Source organism: Musca domestica, unplaced genomic scaffold (assembly GCF_030504385.1).
Source record: "Musca domestica strain aabys unplaced genomic scaffold, Musca_domestica.polishedcontigs.V.1.1 14, whole genome shotgun sequence".
In the NCBI taxonomy this organism is placed as follows: domain Eukaryota; kingdom Metazoa; phylum Arthropoda; class Insecta; order Diptera; family Muscidae; genus Musca; species Musca domestica.
Window position 1 is genome coordinate 3727076 of NW_026712192.1, and position 8374 is coordinate 3735449.

Genomic DNA, 8374 nt, shown 5'->3' on the forward strand with positions numbered 1-8374 from the left:
CGACTTTTAAGAGAAATACAATTATTACAAATTTTGACCTTTTGTGGAGGAGGTACCGGAAGGAGTAATCCGATATCTATCCATCTTTACAACAGATCTTGTTTAAGTAGAAATATTGAAATGTGTGAAGTTTAGAATAAATCAGATGCTTATTTCGTCTTTTATGAGAGATACAATTATTCAACATTTTGACCCGTTTTGGGGGAGATGCCGGATCGTTATGACTAAAAATATTGAAATGTCTGAAATTAAAAAGAGAAGTGGGTGTAATTTCGCATTTCACGAAAGATATTATTATTCAAAAATTTGATCTGTTGAGTGGGAGGTACCGGAAACAGTGGTCCAATACATTTCTTCTTTCTACTATATCTTGTTTTGGTAAAAAAAAGAAATTAAGTTCGTCTTTCCGTTTGTAACTCATCGAAATAATAATTTTAGACTTAACAAAGTATAAATATATTGATCAGCGTAAAATTCTCAGACGACTTAGCCCTGTCCATCCGTCCAAGCTAGAGTAAAAAAAATTAGGATTGGAAGCTAATTCTCTGCAAGAGAATTGTCTATATAGGTCTACGATATCGTATAGCCCCTATTCAGCGATACCCCCGATATTCGCTATTTAGATGACTTTACCGAATTTTTTACCGGAATTGTTTTAAACTTCGTATTTAAAGTTCGTAATAGGTACTACAGCCTGTGAGAAAAAATTGTTTATGCAGGACAATTTCTTCGTATAGCCCCCATATAACGGTTTTCCTTTGAACGGTATTTTTCAAAGAAATTTTTTAGAAAATTTTCATGTTCCTTCAAAATAGTGGAGGGTATTAAAAGTTCGGCCCGACCAAATTTAGTTACTTCTTCACTTGTTTAATACACAAACATAAATGTTGTTGTATTTATATCGATTATATTTATTTCACACACAATAGATAGCCCAAATACACCTCTGCTCGGTCATGCAGAATGCTGAAAATCCACTAAGTTTTTGACAGATAAATCTTTCAATAATGGGACACTTAAAAAAATAGGTTTCAAAATCACTCATTTCAAAGCGACATTAATGAGCATTAAAACATAACCAACACATCACCCACTATGTCGGGTTGTTGGCACACAAGTAGGAAGCATGTTGGTTAGTCGAAAAATTCGATCACCAATTATGCCCATCACGTTCGATAGCAATCCCCATACACGTTGAGTTTATTCACACACACACCCCAAATAAGGCCAATAAAAGTAAAACGGAATTTAAATACTTGAACTTGATGCCATATAATTAACATTCGCCTTTCAAAATGTGTGCTGGGTCACAAAACGTTAAAATCATTGAAGTAAATCAGAATTGTACAATATGCCATACAAGGGTAGAAAACAGAACTCACTCAGAATTTTTAAACACGGTCTTGGGATGACGTTTTCGTTTTTTTTTCTTCTATAGCCAGATGGGTTTGAGTGAAGTTAACAATGTTAAGCTCTCATAGAACACACATACATGAGCACACACACACACACACACTCTCTCACACACAACAACTAATTGGTGGTGTTGTATTTTTTTTTTTGGGGGGCTAGAAATATTATTATTTTGCTTTTCTTTTCGTGCGATACGTTTGAGTTTCATTCATTCATTCATTCATCTGTTTGTCTGTTTGGCCATTTATCTGTTGGGTGGTTTATACCAATGTTTATGAAGTCGCAAAATTTAGTCATTGTTCTGACGTTGTTCATTGCACGTGAGCGTATCGTAGAGATTTGACGGTGATTTTAACAAAACAAAATAAATATTAAAACATTTTCGATTTCGATCCAGCAAATCGGTTATGACTTTAAAATTGCTGCTACGCTACAGAAATCTTATAAAAACTTAAATTTTTTAAAAAACCCACAACTTGTTGAAAATAAAAATTCTTAACATGACCATTTACGCCATAATTGTTCAGATCATTTTAGTCGGTAATTAAGTGAATGCCTAGAACGTTGTCGTTGGCTTTCAAGTTGAAGTTGAGAAAAAAAAAACGAAACGAAACCAATTGTGTAAAACAAAATAACAACTAAATACCAGTTAACTAAAAACAATTTGAGATTGCCATTTAATTACAAATCAATACAAAATGTTTTCGAAACGGATATCATCTCTACTAACTGAGAACATTAGCTTTCAGTTAAAGGATCCCGAGGAAGATTTTGAAAATAAGGTAAGTTTGAGAAAAAAAAAAAAAATAAAACAGTAAAGAAAGTCCTAAAGTCGGGCGGGGCCGATTTTATGATACCCTACACCACTTTGCTAATTTAGTTGAGCTCCACTTAATAATTAAAATTTTTTATGGGAGAATTCAATCATACACGCTATGATTATAATTATAATTTAAAGTTCAAAGGACTAAATATGCCGAAGCATTTGTATCTTTTAAATTCGGATTTGTATTGCCCATTTGGTGCACAATTTATTTAAAATCGGATAAATATATATATATGGGAGCTTTATCCAAATCGGAACCGATCTCGATAAAATTTGGCAAAAATATTTCTGAGCTGAATTTGATATATTTCCCTGAATATCGTTGTTACGGAGTGCATATTACGGCTGTGGGTAACAAATACAATAAATCGGATGAACAATATATATGGAAGCTATAACTATATCTGAACCGATCTTCACCAAATTTGGCATACTACTTTCTAGACCAAATTCGGTCGTATGTGCCAAATTCCATCCCATTTGGACAAATATTAGGCGTTTGATGCACAATAAATGGTAAATCGGACGAAGTTATATATGGGAGCTATATCCAAATCTGAACCGATCTCGATAAAATTTAGCAAGGTGTTTCTGAGCTGCATTTGATATATTTCCCCAAATATTGTTGTTACAGAGTGCATATTAAGGCTGCGGAGGACAAAAATAACGAATCGGATGAACAATATATATGGGAGCTATAGCTATATCTGAATCGATTTCGATAAAATTTGGCATACTTATTTTCAGGCCTAATTTGGTTGTATGTGCAAAATTCCATACTATTCGGGCTGATATTACACGTTTGGTGTACAATAAAAGGCAAATCGGACGAAGATATATATGGGTGTTATATCTAAATTTTTACCGATTATCTCCAATTTCAATAGGGTTCGTCCTTGGGCCAAACAAATGTTGTTTGCAAAATTTCATCTCAATCGGATAATAAATGCGACCTGCATTTTGTTCACAAGAATACATGGACAGACGGACGGACAGACGGACTGACTGACATGCATAAATCAACTCAGAAAGTTATTCTATGCAGATCATCAAAAGGAACTATGGGTCTATCTCGTTTCCTTTTGCCTGTTACAAACAAATGCACAAAGACATAATACCCTGACCACCTTGTGGTGTAGGGTATAAACACAAGTTGGAAGGTTTCAGCTGCTTATTCGGCAGATGTATACCCCCAGCTTCTGGTAACCATCTTCTTAAAATTTTAGATTTGTTCCAGAAATTACGTGTTGGGTCTTTTGAGTACTCAAAAAAATTTTATTTTTCAATATTAGACGAAATGTGGTACCTCACCCAAATTTCCAAGCCATCAAGGTTTTATATATTATTCAAGTTTTTCCTATTTCGGAAAGTATTATTGGAATTTTTTTTATAATTTACACCAAAAAATTCTCAAAATTTATCATTTCGAAGTTTTTAGAGGAGGATATTATTAAAACCATTGAATAATGGACTCTCAGTCTATTTTTCTGTCCAAAACTTTTTCAACGTTTCCATATGTAAACGCTAGAAACCAAAAGTGACCTCAATATTAAATTTCAGAATTTTAGTTTTATGACTTCATCCAATACTAAATCTAATAACATTTAGTACGAATAGCCCAAATAATCTACATCCCTTCATCCTAAACACCAAGAGTGATTCAAATTTACTACCATTAACTTCTTTTCGAACAATTATAGTATGCATTTGCAAAACCACCACCAGATACCAACAGAAACCTCAATATCAAATTTGTCAATTTGCAGAGTAACATTTAGTACTTTTCGCATAATTTTAGAACTAATTTGGAAAAAAGTTCCATATTACAATCCTAGACATCAACAGTTATCGCAATCTAAAATTTCACGGTTCCAGCTTTATCCAAATTTAGTACCATGTACTACTTTTCGTACAATTATAGTACACATTTCCAAAGCCATCTCCATATTTAAATTTCACATATCAACAGAGACCTTAATATCAAATTTGGGGATTTTACCCAATAGCAAATTAAGTACCATTAAGTACTTTTCGTACAAATATAAGACGCACTTCTAAACCACAGCCACATCTCAATCCGAAAAGCCAACAAAGACCTCAATATCAAATTTCGGGATTCTGCCCTTCACCCAATATCAATTTTAGTACCATTTAGTACTTTTCGTACATTTCCACAACCAACTCCATATCTTAACCATAGACCCCAATAGTGGTTCTATATAAATTTTTGGGGATTCTGACTCTAACCCTTAACTTAATATTAAATTTAGTATAATTTAGTACTTTTCGTACAATTAGAGTACAAATACCAAATACCCACATAGACCTCAATATGAAATAAGGGGTTTCTGTCATAAAAATATAGGAAGCATTTCAAAACCACCACCGATTATCAATTGCAAATACCAACAGAGAACTCAATATCAAATTTGGGAATTCTAGCTCTATCTCTTCACCCAATACCAAATTTAGTACCATTTCGTACTTTTCGTACAATTATTGTACGCATTTTCAAAAGCATGTACGCATATCGTAACCACAGACACCGACAGTGAAATCTATATCAAATGTCAGAATTTCAAGTCTATTTTTTTCGACTTGCACTTTTCGCACAATTGTAGTACACATTTCTAAAACCACCTCCATATACCTATCCCACATACCAACAGGGTCCTCAATATAGAATTTCTGGATTCCAGCTTTATCTCTGCACCCAATACCAAATTTTGAACTATTTAGTACTTTTCGTACCTTCCGGAACCACCCCAGTGTGTCCAGGGTAAACATGACCACCGACCCTAATACCAAATTTTAGATTTTAAACACAATTAGTTCATACAATACCAAATTGTACCAAATATAGTACTATTTAGTACTTATAGTGCATTTTTAACACATATTTGCAAAGTCACCACCTTGTCCCAAACCTACCACTGACAGAGATTCGAAATGTCAGCTTTATCCGTTCACCCTAAACCTAACTGTTCCAAATTTAGTACCTTTTAGGATAGTTCACACACTTAGTACACATTTCCGAAACCACCTTCATATCTCAATTCCAGATACCAACAGAGACCTTAATATAAAATTCGGGGATACTAGCTCTATTCCTTCGCTCAATATTAAATTCGGTAACTGACAGTGATCCCAATACCAAAACTTATAACATCTATCTACATCCTTTCACCCTAAACCTTATTTTTTTCGAATTTATTACCTTTTAGGAAAGTTCGCACACTTAGTACACATTTTCGAAACCACCTCTTTAACTTAAACGCAGGCACCAACAGCGACATATACATGGAATTTTAGGATTTCCGCTTTATCCATTCTCTCAATACCAAATTTAGTACCATTTGGTACATTTTGAAAGTTTTAGTCCAATCCGTTCACATAATACCAAATGGCAATATTTTGGAAGTTTAGTACCATTTTAGAAGTTTTCGAAATCCTGAAGTATTAATTTCCAAACAAGTTAAAAAGCAGTAAGTTTGGCCTGGCTGAACTTTGAATACTCTCCACCATTTGGAACGAATTTGGAAATTTTCAAAAAATAAAATCCTTAAAAAAATTCTGTTAAAATTTTAAAAATACTGTATATAGCCGTTATATTGGGGTCTATACTACGTGGATCTACATAGGCATTGTTTGTCATAAGCCATATTCAAATTCGAAACTTGAAATAAACGGTGAATAATGTAGCTAAAATCATTAAAATATCATACATAGGGAGTTAACGTTATATTGGAGCTGTGCGAAGACCTGCACCAGCATAGACAATTTTCTGTCACAGGCTGTAGCATCCATCACGAACTTCAAATGCGACATCTCAAACAATTTCGGTGGGTATTGTACCTAAACTCGTCAAAATACCGAATATTCGGAGGTATTGATATATGGGGCTATACGAAGGCCTGGACCTGCATAGAAAACTTTCTGTCACATACTGTACTTCCCAATTACGAACTTTAAATACGTAAATTACGAAATCATCAAAATACCGAATATTGGGAGGTACCGTTGTATGGGGCTATCGGAAGACGTGGACCTGCATAGACAATTTTCTGTCATAGGCTGTAGTATCCATTTCGAACTTCAAATACCAATTTTGAAAAAAAAAATCTGGTGAATAATGTCGCTAAAATCATCAAAATACCGAATATCGGGAGGTACCGTTATATGGGGGCTATACGAAGACGTGGAACTGCACAGATAATTTTCTGTCTTATGCTGTAGTATCCATTTCGAACTTCAAATACCAAATTAAAAAAAAAAAAAAATCCGGAGAATAATGTCGCTAAAATCATCAAAATACCGAATATCGGGAGGTACGTGGACCTACATGGCGCATTTACGAACTTAACCTGCTTACTGGAAAAATAAACATGTGTGCAAAATTTTAACCAGAATTTAAGCACATTCCTTTTGTCCAATACGAAGTATTCAATTTTTAGTACATTTTACGCACCAAGTCGGACCCTCGTGCAAAATTTCAAAATTTTGAATTCAGCAGTTTCGTCTGGGCGTTGATTTTACATCAGTCAGTTAGTTATTCACCACTCTTTTATATGTATAGATATTAGGGAGATTAGAGTTTTAAACAATTTTCGACCAGTCTTCGATCATCAAAATGTTGACTTTCAATGAAGGTATTGGGAAATTATTCCCTTTTCAAACCTCATACAAGTTTGATAACAATATTTTATTGCATGAAGTTTGAATTTAGTCGTTAACTCCAATTCCCTTTTTTGTGGTTCATTATTTTTCACAGTTTTGAACGTTTAGGGCTACTGGCGAGCCTTTGTTTACTTGTTCGATCTCCAAAAATACTATTTCTCATAACATATAATCAATATTTTTTATTCACTTTGAAATTGAATTCCCCAGTTTATTTTTTGTGTGGAAAATTTCTATTTTAAATGCATAAATTGCTTGGTCCAGTCACGTATAACCCCGATGTCACTGTCCTCCAGCGAATGTGATAACAAATGTCTCCGTGTCTCAAAAAAACAAAACATTTGTCCAATTTTCGAAAACATTTTGCAATGAATTATTTTGGGTTATTTTACGTTTTTGCATCACTCAAGTAAACAAAAACAATTTTATCAGCTGGTCATTTTTTTACGATTTCTGTTTCACCTCTCTGGCGTTCCAGTTATTTCTTGATATTTTATATTTTGTATTTCTGTGTCGAACTGGTGATAATCGAATGGTCTGAACTTGATCTTTTGTGGGGCTGCGCGAACATTAATTTTGACTAGTCATTTGGATCATTAGCGAGACGTTGTTAATCATCTTCACAAAAAAACGGGAAAGAATACAAAATGTTCTATCAAACGTTGATGATAGAACGTGGAAAGATTCATGTATGCTTTCTTTGTCAAATTGGAAATGGAAAATTAGAACTATTAGATTAGAACATTTACCATTCCGGAACATATTTCGCTTAGAAAAATTTGGAAGTATTGCAGATTATGATTGATTATAATCGGTTTTCAATCGGCTTAATGAGCTTCATCTGACTTACTCATCGAATTCCTCAATAAACCCAAAAATTCCTTCTCCAAACAGCTAAAAATAGTTAAAAATAAGAATTCTTCCGATTGGTTAGAAAATTGAATAAATTATAGACACTGAATGCGTACGTAAATCGATGTTTGAATAAATTAGAATTTTATTATTATACGCTCCACCATAGTATGGAGGGTATATTAAGTTTGTCATTCCGTTTGTAACACCTCGAAATATACATTTTAAACCCCACAAAGTATATATATTCTTGATCAGCATAAAATTCTATGTCGACTTATCAATGTCCGTCCGTCTGTGGAAATCACTCTAGCTTCCGAACGAAATGAAGTAGGTTGATAAAATTTTACTCAAATGTGTACTATGTCTGCAGGACTTTTGGTATTGAAAATGGGCCATATAGGTCCACGTCTTCGGATAGCTCCCATATAACTGTACCTCCCGATATTCGGTACTTTGATGATTTTAGCTACATTATTTACCGGAATTGTTTCAAATTTGGTATTTAAAGTTTTTAATAGATACTACAGCATAAAACAGAAAATGGGCAATGTAGGTCCACGTCTTCGTATAGCCCCCATGTAACGGTACCCCCCGATATTCAGT